A 17,770-nucleotide genomic window follows, 5' to 3' on the forward strand; every position below is an offset into this window, starting at 1 on the left:
ACAGTTTATATATATATATAGCACAATATAAACAACAATTCTGTCAGTAATTAGAATGGGAAGATGTCCTTGATGTTTTCCTGCTTCCTTTTTACAAACCCTTCAGTTCTTTTTGTTCAGTGACTATATTCTGGTACAGTACATTCATCATGTATTTGTTTCTTCAGCAGTAGCTTTCAATCTTAAGGTGCATTAAGTGCCCAAAAAGGTTGTACAGAAAACTTTTCCTGGGAGGAATGAATAAATTCTTTTGGCAACTGCATCTTGTCTGTAAGATACTGAAAACTACTCCAAATCCCACTGAAATAGGTGGAAAGATTTTCAGTGACATCAATGAATGTAGGATCAAGCCAATTAAAACTAATAGCCTCAAAGTCTCTCCCTAGTAGTAATAATACTTAATACCTATTACACTGTTAACTACCTCTGTTTCTCTTTTCTCCTTTCTTCTCTCCAGATGTTGTGATGAGCACATGCTGTGTTTCTTTCCTCTGGCCCTGAAATGTTAACAGAATTCTACATGATGTGTGCTTTGACTCTTAAGCTACTATAGGTGATGCAGAAAAGCAAGAGAGTTTTATTTGTGTGAAAACATTAAGGTTAATTCTCATTAATTAAAATTAATTAGCTGATATTTTTCTTGGACCCATTATTGCTGCTACAAAACCACCTAAATTTTTTATACACAGTAGTATTAGTATAAGCTGCTTTTTCCTGTTTTATTAACAGATTCTTTGCATGATCACCTTTTATTGCCTCTGCTATATGAAGAAGAGATTGCCTCCTGATGGGGCTTCATTGTTGGAAAACACAGATTAACTTTCACCATTAATAACACAATCAGGGAAATGCAGGGATTTTTTTTTCATAATGGTAGTTCATTCCACTGTATATGCTCACAGCCACTTTGTTTATAATATGACTAGGCACATAACCATGTCATAATAATTACAAGTTTGCTGAACTAGTTTTTAAAATAATGAATAAATTAAAGGTATTTTGATTCTCAGCTTTTCTGCTGAGACACACTTTTAGTCCTGTGTCCCCCCTGTGTCATCCCCCCCTCCCAAAAAAAAAGGCAAAAAAGCCTGGCCTGTAAAAAAAAGAAAAAAGAGATTGAAAGAAAAAAATAATTTGTTTTGTTTAAACAACTTAAAAGTAAAATAAATGGCAAATACAAGCACAGCTTGAAATGGGGACTAGAAGTTCTGATTTATTTTTCCACAAAGAATTTTTTTACTAAATCAACCAGGTAAACCACAAGAATGCAGATTCAGAAAACTCTTCCCTGTTTCCTAAAAGGTATTTCTGATGACAGAAAAAGTTTCCATCATATTTTTCACTCAGCTATACTGAAACAAGTGATGCTGCTGTAGTATATCTTCAAGGGGCTTAACCAGCTTTTTAAATGGACCACAACGTGTGTACAGACCATGTCTCTGAAGTTTACTCATGATGTCCTGTCACAAAGCTATCAGTCTTATTGGTACCAGTGCAAATGGTACTTATGGTCCCAAAGCTATTGGCATTAACCAGTGGCAGACAAATTCCTTCAGTCTGAAGTATTCCGTATTTTCGGGGTTCTGTTTTCTTGGGGAATAGGGTGGAAAATCAGCTTTAATCCAGCTGTAATCCTATGCTTGGTTAGCCTTTCGCCTCCCTTTTTCTCTCTCTCTTTCCATCTGAGTGGTAAGCAGTAAGCAGGGGGCTTTGTTCCTTTCCTTCTTTTCCAGGTTATATTGTGGCAGCTCCTCAGTGTGTAGCTCAATATGAAAATCATTAATATCCAGAAGTCAAAATTGCTGACTGTGGGTAGAAAGACTGCTCTTTGAAATGCCACTGGATCCAAAGTGGTCATGCCCTGTCTGATACTGCCATCGTCCATCCTGCTTATTCTGAGGAGGAGAGCTGAAAGAGGGAAGATATATAAAGAGATCACTAGCAAATTTGTGGCAGGGATTCAAGCAAGGCATGCAGCTTTACACTGACTATTTTGGGATTTCACAAAACCCCAGCTTAAGCAAAGGGATTCTTTTAACTATGTGGTCCAATCCACAGCCAGATGTGGTCCCTTGGGCTGAACTGCACTGTGGCAGCCTGAAAGGGTAGAACTGTCAACCAAGCATCCGTGACCCTTCTCAGGTAGGGCACACTGCCAGTCCAAGCTTGCCTGTCACTGTGTAAAACTCCTTGGGTAAGGGGGAAAATACAGAAAGTTTTAAACATTAATTCTGAAAAGAAATTAGACACTGTATAGTTCTATCAAATCCTCAGTGTAACAATGAGTGACACAAAGTGTTAGCATTTGCACATATTGTTTCATCTTATACAGAATCATTAATCTTCATTCAAATAGTCACTTACTGAAAGATTAAATCTGTTAAACTTGAGCTTTTCTTACCAGACAATTGAATAAAAATTTTGTTCGTACACTTTTGAGGTCCGGGTATAGGTGACCTTTGCTTTGCTACTGGCATGTATACCTAGCCCAGAAGAGGCTTGGAGCTAGAAAGCTCCCAAAATACACACCTCATTAAGCAGAACAACTCAAAGGGAAGGCAGGTGAAAGTTTTTTTGCAGAATCATTTCACAGAATAGTTACAAAGAAAAGGTAAGTTCAAAAAACCTGAAAAGATTCCATCTGGTCTTAAATAGTTGTTCAATAAAAACATATATTTCTTTTTTTTTTCTTTTCAGAAATATCACTGTCTTAGCAAATTCAAAGCTGTAACAAACAACTTTGGTGACAGCTCAATACTATAGGAGCTCTTAAAGGAGGTTGCCTGAAATGTGGTTGAGATAGATGAAAAGCTGTAGTTTTCATAACCTCATTTCTGTGTGTGGAAAAGAGAAGTCACTGAGGCACATGGGGAAAACGTTAGCAGGTTTGTTATTTTCAGATTTTCTAGTATTTTCCTACAGCTTTTCTTCGACATTCATGCTGTATCCTGAACAAGTGGAGGCCCTAAATATTGTCAAAATGACCAACTTTCATCTTCTTGTTCTGATCATAGATAGGACCTGTACTGTAGCGATAATATCAAATCCTCATGGCAAGAAATTGTTTCAAGATATTTTTTCTCTGACCCGTTTAATTTTACCTATAGGAAATATCAGGTCTGCCTGCTAACATGAGGCCACATTTCAACAGGCTTTATACACCACAAGATGAAGAACAAATATCCCTAAGGTCTGTATTATTTCACATTGCGTTGCAGGTTTGACACAGAGGCAAGATATTAACATCGGTATTGATTAAACTGCTATGCTTACCATTGTTAACTTTGCTAGCTGATACGGAGCATCTCTTATTGCTAAGACTGGGAAACTTTTAAGGCCACTTTGAAGGAGAATGAGAATCAATTGTGGATCTTCAGTGTAATGATAAAAGAAAACCCTTTTTGAAAACCAAAACTAGTGTGTGAATATTGATTTGTAAGTTCATTGCTGCAATACTTTCTTTGCTCTTCCTTTCACAAATCCATTTTAAAATCATACTAAAGACCTAGACACTCAGAATTCTTCATGTACTGAGTTAAATACAAGCAAAACAATTGAAAGCAGCAACATCTGAGTGGGAGGCAGCAGGCTGTGAGAGCATAGACTTTGATGGCTAAAGAAAGAGTATCTCAATAATTAGAGGATTGTTTCTGATGGTGGCCCCTTTCAGCAGTCACACCTGTGTACCCATGAACTCTGGGTAGCATCCCAAACGTGACTGACCCATCTCTACAGCTGTGACAGTAAGTAGTCAGATTTGGAATGGCAGTTGCAATTGATGCAGAATTTTCTAAAGGGCAAAGTGTCAATCCTGCTCCAACTAGAGCCAGTGAGACTTCACCAGAGAAGTATTTTTGGAAACCCCACCTGTATCTTGCTGTCAGTATGAAATGCACATTTTGGAGTCTATTTTTCATTCCATAATAGACCTCTTGAAAGTGGAGGAACTAAATAGTGCCCACAAGGAAAGAAAACCTACAAAAATTAGCCTTGAAATAATAGCAAGCTAAAAACCAACTTGGAAGGAACACTGCATAATGAGGAAAGAAGTAGCGCAGAGGTGATTTAAAATAAAAATTGAATATTAAAAGATAAAATATGTTGCAATAACGTTTACTGAATAGTTCTTTGAGGCATGTTACCATGGCCATTGGTTTGGTTTTGGCAGCAGCACAATCCCTTTGATCTCAGTTAATCAAGGCAATGAAGTACTTTCTTCCTCTTATTTGAACAGTTTCCTCCCATGGGCACAACATAAGTCAGTAGATTTGCAGTCATATCAGTGGGATAGCTTTGCTTAATAAAAACTAACACAAGCTTTCCACAAAGTGCCAGGCAGTTCAGGCTCCAGTTCTCCCTCCTGCAGAAGTTACACGTTACTGAGGCCAAAAGAAGCTATTTTGACTCTTTAGGCAAGGATTCCAGAAAGATAAAAGAAGGCACCAAAAAGCATCAAAAAGTGCAAATACCAGAAATGGATCAATGCTTAAGCAGACATTTCTGCATGAGTCTATTAATCACATCAAGGGACGCTTCCATCCTTAATGGCATTATAATGAGGAAAAGCTAGGTACTTAACTAACTTCAGCAACTGATGCTTGTGGAGAGTTTTAATGCATTACTAATGCAATATGAATTGCTGGAAATAGACATGTACAGTAATCAATTGAGATTTTATTATTTGCTTTCTATTTTTGGTAGCAACAATGTTTTCAGCTATGGTACTAACAAAGAACATCAATATATTCTCCAAGGCACTTTAAAAAAAATATGTCACCAGCACCCCTTAACTTGCTGCTGCAGGATTTACTGGGTGATAAAAAAAATCATGAATTAACATTATCCGGGTTTTTGCTGCTTCAGCAACTTGAATGAAATCTGATGCTCCAAGCAGTGATCTGCAGCTCTTCCACTCTAATAGGATGCTGCAAGCAACATTACATGTTGCTTTTCCAGTCAGCCTATAAGATGACGTAGTTACAGAAAGTGGAAGGTACAAGTAACCTGGGAGGATCTTGTGGGCGAGTTACTGCCTGTGAGCCATAGTTTGGGAACCGCAGAACTACACACTGGCAATCGTATTAATGTGGTTTTGAACTGCTGCTCTGAATTAATCCATGTCTTTGACATCAAGGCGAGTCTTTCTCGTTACTGGAGGGGTGAAAAAAGGAGGAAAGAGTGTGAGTCAATAAAGACTCTTAAACCTCCTTTTCATTTATAAATCTAGTTAAAGTGCCTGCATATTTAAGTGAAAGTGATCTGGTGAAAATTCTGGAAAATAAATAATTGTTTAGCTAACCTAGAAAATAGCTTGGTTTGATTTTTTCTATTTGAATATTTCTGTCAAGAATTAATAAGTTGCAAAGACCTAGCGCTGAATGCAATTGCATAAATACAATTTTAAGCCCCTGTCTAGGGGAGAGTGTTATCGCTTTCTCTGCGACAGTATCATTGCAGTTTAATAAAAACATCTGTAAGTACCTCAAAGGAAGCTTCTCAGTCACCACATGTCAGGTGACAAGGTTTTATTTGTTTCTTTCATTAAGCAGTTCAATAGTATGACAGTTTTTCCATCCTGGTATATGTCAAAAGCAGCGAATATTTAATGCAATTAGGCATGTTTATTCTACTGAATGTGTTTGTAAAACTAGCCCTGTTATGCTTATCCACCTCTTATTCCCAGTCCTTATCTTCTACCACCATTAGCATGCAGCAAAAATTAAAGCTGTCATCCTTCTCTTCGAACTTGTGCATAGCCAAGTAACGATTTCACATATAATGGTGTTGATCATCAAGTTAGACTGCAATTAAACAGGATGTAATTTCTTTGCTCAATGCAGAGCTACGAGTGAAAACCTAAGGTGGATTTAAACGAAAGCCAGGAGGGAAATGTCATCATTGCCCATTAAGATCAAAGAAGCAAACTCTGTTTTTTCTTGAGCATTCACAACCTTCTTCATACACAAAACCAAGATAGCCAACAGATGTAAAAGGTGACATTCTGTGAAAAAAGTTGCTGAAAACTCTTTCTTAAATGTTCCTCTTTATAACTCAAAATATTGAATCAATTAATGTTTCGTGGTATATTATTGTTTATACCCCCAATTAAATATCTATTTTACACTTATACTTGCAATGTTGTAATGATACTATTATCCTACAAGTATTTTTAAAAAATTGCTCAGTGTGACAAACAAATTATAATTCTCAAATGGCAAAATATCCTCATAAACCTTAAAATATTTATAGTCCAAGAAACGGGTATGTTATACCCCATTAACAAACCAAATGTCTTCCTGCGTTTTAAAGTAAAATAATTCTAGTGGGTTTTGGCTTGTTTTGGGGGGTTTTTTTGCTCATTTTTGCCTGCCCACTGTTTCCCAACAGCTAGGCATTGATGGGTATGTATTTAGATATTCTGTTATTCTATATATATGGTATTCAGAGCTAAGAGAAAATTATTATGACAAGACTACATAATACAGTTATGTCGACCTCATAGCAGCCTTCCAGTATCTGAAGGGGGCCTATAGGGATGCTGGGGAGGGACTCTTCATTAGGGATTGTAGTGATAGGACAAGGGGTAACAGGTTAAAACTTAAACAGGGGAAGTTTAGATTGGATATAAGGAGGAAATTCTTTCCTGTTAGGGTGGTGAGGCACTGGAATAGGTTGCCCAGGGGGGTTGTGAATGCTCCATCCCTGTCAGTGTTCAAGACCAGGTTGGATGAGGCCTTGGGCGATATGGCTTAGTGTGAGGTGTCCCTGTCCATGGCAGGGGGGTTAGAACTAGATGATCTTAAGGTCCTTTCCAACCCTAACTATTCTGTGATCCTATGATTCTATGATTCTATACAGTTGCCAGTGATAATATAGGACTAAATTAAGGCGATCCCTCACCTTTTAATCTGATGTTCTGTTGCTTGCAACAGCCTAACATAGGAATCGTACGTATGAATACTACAATACGACGGCTGAATGTGAAGCACTAGTTAGAACACATCATATCTGTCATCAGGTATTCGTGACTGGACTTTTTTTGCATGGAAAGAGAGGTGTATAAGGAGGAAGCTTGTATGGCTAGTTCTAACTCTAATAATGAGCATAGAAACAGCTGGGGTATGCACACTAGATACGGAAGTAAGATGTACTGGACCAGACACAGACTATATTATAGCTTTCTATGCCTCTCTCTTAATTTGTCATAAAATTGATATGTATGGAATAAAGAGCTATTTGGACAACCCTGAAGGTATGGAAGTTGAAAACAAACAGGAAAACTTCATGTAAATTAAGTTGTAAAGAACTCAGAAAATGTGAAGGGTTCTTAATAGAACCCTTAACACATAAAAGATTCTTAAGAGAACCCTTAAAATATTCTTAAAAGAACAGTGCTATCATGGATCCCAACAACTTAATGGAGAAAGAACCAGCTGTAAGCCTTCATTAAGATAAGATATATGCAAGTTTAAAAAGTTAGTTACTTGAATGTAAATACATCTTTTATGTACGCATTTATATACACATTGATATTACTTAGTAAAATAAATATAATTAACAAATATAATTTGATTTTAAAATTATTAAATTTTTATTTTTTCTTTTGTGAAAACAATAATGAAACTGTTTTTTTTAAAAATGAGCAGAGGTTTTAAAACATACTGAGGACTCAGAAATAGTGGGTATTATAAATCTCTGAAAATCAGCATCCTTATAGCCCTTAAACTGAATGCACTCTTGGTCATGTTATTGCTGAAGTCTCACCATTATCTCCTTCAGAAGAATGGTCCTTTGCTGCCATTAGAAGGATTTCCTTCAATTCACAAGCCTTTGTGAATAGTTACTTTCAACATGAAAATAGTATTTATACCTTTTCTGCCCTTTTTAGCATTAGAGCTTGGAGATGGTGTTATCTTCTGCCACATCACAGAGGGTTGTTCTACAGCTGAGATTCATTTCATTGAAGGTGGCATGAGGCATATATGTAGGAGGGCATAATGTAAAAGTTTGTGCTCTGCCTCCCCATGATGTAGATAAATGTTGTGTCTTTACTGTTGTTGAGCCAAAACATTTCTCAACTGCCAAAATCACACAAAAATAAAATGGGTTCACAGCTGGCATAACACTGTGTATGACATACAAACTAACGCTTTCACAGTGTGCCATCAATTTTAAAGTCTATCTATCTTTCTCACTAAGGTTTGCATAGGGGAGGCTTTCTTGGATGAGAAATCACCAGCAGTGTGACATTATTTATGGGATTGGTCACACACTATGTGTGCTATGAAAAGAAAAATACAATTGTTTGTGTTACTGTATGCAGTAGCTAGTATTATTTTAAATAATGTGCATAATTTTAAAATCCCATCATAGGGTCCAGAAACATATATCCTCCATCAGTTTTATAGGCTTCATATTTACCTTATTTCCCCATAGCTTTCAGAAGAGTGAAATGTGTTTGCTGTTCAACTTCTTGCTCTTAAAAAAATATATGACATTTATTCTGGCAGTTTGTATACCTGGCTTCTCTGAATAATTCTTTTCAAAGAAGAACGTATGGCAAGTTTGTAGGTGGAATAATTATTCAAGAATAAATATTTTCTTCAGTCTGTTAAGCAATTTTACAATGGAAACATGAATCTAAGTCTTATTTTTAAAAGCTTGGATTGTATAAACCCTTGAAACGCTAAAATGGAAACAGCAAAATACTATTTTATATGCTAACAAACATTTGAATTGAAGGTGACACAAACTCTACATTAATAGAGGCTGTCAGAAGAAATTAAAACTATTACTGTGTGCAGTTTATCACAGGACACTTTCTTTCAGGAGGTGGAATTTCTAAGAAGTTACTGTACACCAAGTCCTGAAGCTTGAAATTGCCCGTGTTGCAGAATGCAGAACAGATTAATTTTAGGGTAAGATAACAAGTTGACAAATGCATACCTATTTTATGTATGCCTCATGTAAACTCTGAATTTTCATAAGTAAACATAAATATTAATCAGCATCTTTGTCTTCTGTATTTACATGCAATATTTTCTTATCTATAAGCACTAAAATTAGCATTGCTTGTTTTCCCAGGAGATAGTAATATCTGAAAAATTCAGCCCACAGGATGTAATACATTTTTTGTGCACCTTCTAATTGATAATTAAGTATATGTGAAGATTGTTTCTTTTTAAAGGAATACAGAGTGGCAGCCCTGGGTGCACTCTGCTATGAGTCAGGGTGTCAGGGCAGGTTTTTCAATGGTCTAATCTTCAGCAGTTTATAACCAAGCAGTGCTGAGTTGCAGGTGATTCCAAACCCCAGTTCTGCCTTTGCCATATGTTTGCATTTCTCTCCAAGGGTATACCCATCAAAGATGCTGACAAGCAGCACTAATCAATGTGTATCAGAAAAGACTTGGTTACAGTTCTGGTATGAAGCTTAGAGTAGTTGTGTCATGGGAGGCATAGTAGTTAACATTTAGAGCTGAATGGATACATCCAGGGAGGAAGAATGAGACCTGCACTAGATGTCTTTGGGGGCATTGAGATTATTTTAATGTTTTTTTTCTTATTACTGTCTGTACAAATAAATGGGAGTCAGCTCCAGGTGTCTCCTCATTACTCTAATTTCTACACTGCAGAAAAACACATCAAGGTATTTGAATAGCAAATGATGTGGTGATAGGAAGCACCTGATCATTATTCCTCAATGCAACAGGAAGCTAGCAAGGTGACATTCAGACTTAATGATTTCTGCAGGCTCCATAACATTGTGGAGAGCTAGCAGCTTCAAGTTCTGTTTTTCCAGGTAGAATCTGTAATAACCAAAGAGAGATAGAAATGTTATTTGATTTTATTTTTACTTTACATTTTCTTCCTATAAAATTATAGCATTAAAGACAGTAGTAATAAAAACTTATCTACTCATGATTCTATTGACTTCCATCTTTACAATTGGCAGCCCCTACCTAAACTAAAACCAAGCTTCTGTACTAGGAATTTATTATAAACCTGCCCATTCAGTCTTTTAAAAACAAAACTCTGAGCTTTGAACATGCTGCTTCATATAAGAGTAGTGTTTTTATTTGGTTTGCAAAACATAGGAGGGTCTGTGGCTGTTCATTTATGGTATCCGTGTTGTGTATACTGCTATCTGTCCATGACTGGTTTTGATTCATGCATTTTAAATATTACTTTGTAAAAGATAGATGAAGAGAGTGTTTGTTTTCAAAAGCAGACTTTTAAATAGTTTTTTTTATAGGCATGATAACTTTGCTGCTTTATTTTGCATGACTGTTTTCATCAGAAACATGTGGTTACATTGGCTTGTCATGTTTGGGACCTGTATCCCTTTGATGTCACACTTCAAGGTAATGGAACAATTAGGGGCATGAATAATAAAAGATGTGAATTTCTTTGCATGATTTTTGCTTGCTTTGGTTATATATGCATTTCTTTTTCCATTCTCCATTGATTTTAATTTTGAAACCTCATGCTTATATTATAGCCTGTTTGTACAAAACCTCAATAAAACTGAATGATCTGAAATTATTCTCTATAAAGTTCTTTCACAGGTAGAGGAAAAAAGTCCCACAATGTCACTGAAAACCAACTGTATTTCCTAAAAGACCTGTAAATGTTCAATGTTTGCATCTGAGGAAATAGGGTTACGATGAAAGATGAAGAGCTTCTGCTCCCTTTTCTGCTCCACGGCTATCTGCATGAGACCTCGCTGTGGTGTCATGACTGACAGCCCACTTCTGATCCTGTGTAGTACCAAAACCAGCTCTTCCTTTGGACAGAGTCCACAGCTATGCCCACATACTTGCAAAACAAACTCAGTGCAGTTTGTCTTTAGCCCAGCTTTCCTTTTACTTCATACTTATTTTCTTATATGATAGATGTTAGATGTTAAGGATATTTCCATGGTGTTCAGGGCCAAGATGAAAGAAATGGCAGGCCTTTCTCTCAGCATCTTCTTGTCTTTTTACTCGAGTGCACTCCACAGCTAGCACTGAAATAATGTTTTCCTTTGGGACATAATCTTTAACCTACTTAACAAATGAAGTCTTTACGTGTTTTGTACAACAGAAGCATATAAAGGATTTTTCTGTCATAATAATTTTCTGGGCATGCTGTTTGGCAATGCAAATATTCACAGCTGTTTTGGAAGGGTGTTAAAATTTTCCTAGCAGAAAAAGAAAATCTTTAGTGGATGTGTTTTTGTTTTTTTACAGTATGGATAATTATTGATATCAGTCTTGATGTGGCTGAAAAGATAGATTCTATTTATGTGGATGGTCTGCTCCATGCACTGACAATTTTGAAGAATTTAGTGTAGCTGTGATGAAACTGGTGAATGAAGGTTCTTTCCATGGTATGATGGAACCAACAGATGTGCTCTTTGATGTCACATAAAGCTAAGAAATCAAGTAATTGACCACTTATAGCATATTGGAATACTAGAGAAACAAATTAGCCTAAGGCTCAATATCTTTAAACTGTAACTGTTCCTACATCATTAGTAGACTCCCTTAGATTTAGGAGCTGATTTAATGTCTGTTAAAGTAAATGGATATCCTTCCACTGAACTGAATCAACTGATGCAAACCCATGGATACAGGTAGAAGGAAAAGTAAAACTAGTTGAAAAAGAATGGATGTACTCTTGTGAAACTCTCTGTAACGCTTAGAGAAAACAATTAAATGAGTATTAAGAAAAGCTTGGAAATAAAACTGGAAATCTCACAGGTGTCAAGACAGAGTGCTGTAACTTATTGCTGTTGACACTGTGATTGGAGGAAAGATATGATTGTGGGTTCATGACAAGCAATAAACAAGTCTTGCACCTGCGATTTGCACCTGAACTGTGATTTCTCAGGTGTAAAAGTTGTGGACAAATAGTCTTTCCTTGATTTCACAATGTAGGCACAGTGATTCCAAAAATGGGTTTGGAATGAGAAAACAGGATAATTATTTTTTTTTCAGTTTGAAAATGTTAATTTTAAATATTTCAAGTGTCTAAGACTTCTAGAAATATGACAAAACTGCACTTAAGCTGACCTTTTTTGTAAAGATTTTTAGTACTTATAAGTCAGTGTTTTCCAACAGAAAATTCTTATTAATTCTTTAAAGCCTTGATAAAAATATTTAAAAATACCTGGATCTGCTATTTTAAGTAAATCACCAAGATGACAGGCTCTACATCAAAACTCTTTATCCTGGTCGTTCTCTAATGGAAATCTGAGAATTATTCTGATAAAATATCCCCCTAGAAAAACACAAAATACTGTAGTCACAGAGGCAAAGTAAATTTGTGCCTACTGAGTTCAACGTAGCTGTGACTACAGTGCCACTAGTTGGACAGCTGTCTGTTTTGTCTGTGCATGTTGCACTTTACACAACTATATACATGTGGTTCTCAGATTTGCTATGAAGTGTAAAACGGGTAGACTATTCTGAGTAACAATTACAAGAGTTCCTAAAATTTAATTTCTAGACTGAATGTTGAGACTTGTCTGCAGACTTGGAGGTGAAGATTTTACGATGGTTTAGATGAAAGGCACAATTGTTCTATCAGACTTGTGCAAGCTCTCTGGCACAGAATTTGATTTGATTCTGCTTTGGGCAATTACATGATCTATCTTCTGCGCCTATGTTATTTTTGTGAAATTTATGACAATGTTTGACAGGACAACAGGCAAACAAAGTGATGTATCCACCCTGTCTAGTTGCATAAATCTGCCTTAATAAAAGAAATGGGGATAACAAGCAGATTTGGGTCCCGAAACTGTTAGTTCTAGGATTTTTGTTATGTGGTTGGTAGTATGTTGCTTCATTCTGCAGTCTACCTGTTACTTTAAATTGATAGGCTGTTAAATCTGACAGAGTAATATGTATGTAACAGATGTTAAAAATTATTCTTGAATGTGATGAATATTGTCATATATTGAGGCTTTTAAACTCTTGACATCTATATGGAGAGACAGATACAATTTCCCTCTCACTGAATTTCCTGACTACTTCTAACTTAAGTGGTAAACCCTTAGAGTGATGCAAACAGATTTAGTAATACAGCTTCCACTTAACACTAATAGGACTTTTACAGTTAATTTCCTGTGCATCAACTGGAAAATATGCCACTTAATATAATCTAAACATGTATTTATAGCTTAATTATACTCTACCATTAGACAAAATGCAATATTATATACTTCCATAACTTAATTTATATGATATCCTGTCACAATACATAATATGCTCTTGTTGGATAAAACATTTATAAAATGCTTTCATTTTTAATCTGGTCAACTAAGATAAATCTGACTATCTTATGTGTACATACATTGTAAAAAACCCCCCAAACCCCAAAGTGCAATGAAAATTTATCAGTCAAGATGGAGAATTTAATTTTGCAAACTGTGATGACAAGATGAGAAACACATCTGAAATGTATACTAAACTCAATCCTCATGGAATCATATAGGACATAAACAACTGCTATTTTTTTGGCCTAAGCAATAAAAGAGATTTTGAATCTGAAACAGCAGAGCATGACTGCTGCTTAGAAAAATCTACCCAACTGATGAAAATACACTGTCCTTACTCTAAGAAAGTATTTGTTCTGAGTGATCATTGCACAGAGTGTTTAGATTCTGAAAAGTACAAAGTTTGATAGCTGCAGTAAAAACCAGGACTGTTAAAAGAAATATAATTTTAGCTTTGTCTTCCCCAGGGTATGCATGATCAGCCAAAGTCAGTTTGGGAGGAAACTGCAAGTTTCCAAGAGGCCTTCAGAATGAAAGAGGTAAAATGTTATCCTGCTGAGAGTTGTAAAGTTCTGTAAATGACTTAGGGGAAAAGCAATATGCAAGAATTCCCAGTTATTTTACAGTGGTCACCCTTGATATAGTGTTGGCTTTCAGAATTTTCTCACACCAGAGAAAATCCTATGGTAATACTGAACTTGAGCTGTCCCTGACAGTTTGTAGGCCTGTTATACCACATGCTCCTGATGATCATAAATAACAATTACTTTGAGCTAGTAGAAGTTACTGAAGATGAGAATGATTAAAATGGGCTGATATTTTTGCTGCTTAAGGAAATCTGAAGATTTCTGCAAGACAAGGGAAAAAAAAAATGACCTTCCAAATGGCATGTGTCATGACTACTACTGTTAGGAATAACTGGTGGAACTGATATCTATCTAGTACACACACTAGAAGAAAATATACATTAAAATAACCAGGAAAGTTGCAATGAAAAACCATACATGATAAGGCTGACAGATCCAGTACCATTCAGTGAATAAAATTCATATGGTTGATTAAATTAATTTTTCTGCGCTTAAACATATTGTACTGTAGCTCCTTATTATGTTAGCAAGAAAGGTAATTAATAAGATGAGTGATTGTTCTTGGTTTTTTTTTATAAATATGATACTGTGGAAATAACTGCGATGATCTACACTGCTTAAAATAGTTGCATAGTAGTAAAGGAAAAAAATACCAAGTATTTCTAATGTCTGGTGTGAAAGCTTGCCAGTAAGAGTCTGTTTGTCATCTTGTGTAAGTTTTCAGACCTACATTTGTGCTTGCTGAGGATCTGGCCTTTGAATACAATTATTTAATTTCAGATTTGGTCAAATAGCTTTTAAATTTGTGATTAGTTACTTTTTCAGATAAAGCAACTCAGACTTACTTGAGTCTAGATTATTGATTGCATGCACATTAATGGTCTGATGGGAGAGTGAGTTACATTATGTAAATACTTACACAATACTAGATGCAGAAGTACGCTTTCTTGGCTAAAAAATAATTTTGTGCTTCAGATTCTAAAAGGAGGCCAATTAGTCTGTTCTCTAACATGTAAATCTACATTAGAGCTTTTTATGTGATAAATCAGAAACAGTTATGGATGCTCTTTGTGGCTAAGCACGTAAGTGGCAAAAGTTAGCATAAGGAAGATCAATGTGGCATACACATACTTCTTTTCTATGTTATTAGATGATGGGAATTAATGGCATTTACTGTGAGCAGTAGCTCTGGTCTAGCACTAAGAGTTACAGAATCAGCCTAATGGATTTTTTATCAAAACTTGCACACTGACAGAGCTGTTTCTATGGGCAGAGTTTTGCTCTGTGAACAGATCACAAAGATTTAGATAAATTCAAAGACCTCCTTTCCTTTTCTTTAGCCCGTCTCTCTGGTGAACTTTCACAAACAGCTGTGTTATGTGGGGTAATTTTCTTCTCCATCACAGACATTTTTTAATACAATTTTTAAACTTAATTTTTAATGTATTTGTTAAAAATTTAAGAAAATCTTTTATCAATATTCCCTGTGCCTAAGTGATTAGTTCCTGCGTCTTGTAAATCAGTTCCACCTGGAGCAGCAAGATTCTGTATGAGAATGATCTATACTTAAATGTTCCCTTATGGCACAGGCTCCGGGTCCTTTCTATCTTTTAACACCTTTCATAATTGAAAACCATAGAGTTTCAATATTTCTAATGTAAAAGTCTTTATTCATCATCACTTTTAAGCTCTAACAGAAAATGTCACTGGAACCAGACATTATTTGCCTTGGTTCACCTGTCCTGTTTCAAACCAGATACCTCATTTCAATTTCTTGCATCATTTACTTTAGCACTGAAAGATTTACTCATCTCATTATGTCTCACAAAATAACTTTGCAAAGGAAAAATATAACCATAAGAGGCCCAAAACCTCAGGTTTGGGGTCCATAAGGAACCAACATGTAGAGTACTATGGGATATATATGAAAACCTTCCCCTCAGAAGTGATTCACTCTTCTTTTAGGAGTATTTGCAGATGCAAATTATCTTTAGATTCAGGTTAGAATTCAGTGTTGCTGTATCTAAAATATTTCCTGCTACTTCTCCCTATGAGCTGTAAGCATTTACCGTGCTGTAAAAATAAGTTAAAAACAACTTTTCAGTCTGATGTCTGGATATTTTCTAAGGCACTTAACCCAATTAAGAAAGACCTTTTGAATTACAATATCTTCCTTTTTTTTTTTTTTTGTCTAAATTTAATTGTATCTGAGGGAGATTGTGATTTGTGCAGCTGGATGTATTTATCTTAAGCTTAATGGGAACACAGCTGATGAGGAAATAATATGCCATAAAAACTGACCTAAAGAGTTTTTTGCTGTTTCCACAAGGATGCAGGTAGAGTGGCTGAGAAGTCCTCCACAGTTAGCTCACCAGCTGAAGGAAATTTTCAAATATTGCCTTAGTGCTTAAAATTTATCTCACATTAGCTTTCTCTTAAAAAGTCTATTACAAATCTGAATAATTGAAGTGCCATCTGCTTGAGGGATTTAAACTTATGATATAGCACAGGCGGTTAATATGGATTAAAATACTGTCAAAGCTGTATGTTAACAAAAGAGGTTGAGACTGTTTTCCTGGGAGAACAAAGACTCTTAGTAATTTATCTTAATATTCTATTTATATAAAATTTGTAAGTTTAAGCATACAAGATTAATGGAGGTTGATTTGACTGCCCTCCTTACTTCCTGTGCCCTCCACAACATTATAAAGGTGGCAGATTGCTAATCAAGAATCCTTGACACTTCATTCAAACTCAGAGGTTAGTTTCTTAGAAATGATAATTACCTGTAATTCCAGCCATGATCTCTTTGGCTATGAGTCACAGTTAAACTATTCATCTTTTCCACACATCTTCCTTACAAAATGAGACCATAGTTATAAATAGCATTTCATTACTCAGAGAAATGTTTCCTCTTTCATAGCTTTAGCTCCGATACTGCATCAGTAGATTTAATGAAACTACAGATGGCAATAGTTCACAGTGGCACTAAATAGGACATTAGTCTGTTTTCTTTGGGTTTTCATTGTATTTTTATATGCTGTAATGAAGTGTTATATTTCACTTCCAGCTCAACCTTATAGATTCAGATCATATCCACTGAACATATTTATTTTCTGAGCCTTTACAAGGATCTTGTATTATTATAAGATCATACTTCTTAAAGAGCTGCTAACTATTCTGAACCAGCATCATGCTGCTGTTTTGTAAATTCTGGTATTCAAACAACCCCTAACTGGATAAGCAGTTAGAGCGTCTGCTATGTCTGAATCATTGCAAAAGTGAATGCATAAATTACCCATATTTCTTTCGTTGTCTTTGGTCACTTCATGGAAGAAGGTGCTGGTTGTTTGTCAGGCACAAGAAAATTGGCATCTGCCCTATGCCACATCTATAGGTGTACTTCGGGTCTGGCTAAGATGGAGTTATTCTTCCTTATAGCAGCCCTAATGATGCTGTGCTTTGGACTGGGACTACAACTGTGTTGTTAATATATCCATGTTTCAGCTATTGCTGATCAGTGTCTGCATGGTGCCGGGCTTTTAATTCTTGGGGTTTTTTTTCTTCTTCTTCCCACTAAAGGAATATTCTGTACTATATGATGTTGTGCTCAGCAATAAAAGCTGGGGGAAAGAAGAAGAATGGGTGGAGATATTTGTGGTTATGGGGTTTCTCTTCCCAAATAACCATGATGTATGCTGAAGCCATGTTTTCCGGGAGGTGGCTGGACATCTGCCCGCTGATGAGAAACAGTGAATGAGTTGTTTTATTTGCTGTTTGTGCATTCACAGCTTTGCTTCACCTATTAATCTGTCTTCATCTTGACCCACTAATTTTGATACTTGTTTTTCTAATTCTCTTCCCCATCCCCCTGTGGGGGAGTGAGCAAAAGACTGGATAGCAGTGTAGCTGCTGGCTGTCAA

This window comes from Pezoporus flaviventris, unplaced genomic scaffold (assembly GCF_033815535.1).
Source record: "Pezoporus flaviventris isolate CSIRO_AGI_PZ_B2104156 unplaced genomic scaffold, CSIRO_AGI_Pfla_v1 ptg000002l, whole genome shotgun sequence".
NCBI lineage: Eukaryota > Metazoa > Chordata > Aves > Psittaciformes > Psittacidae > Pezoporus > Pezoporus flaviventris.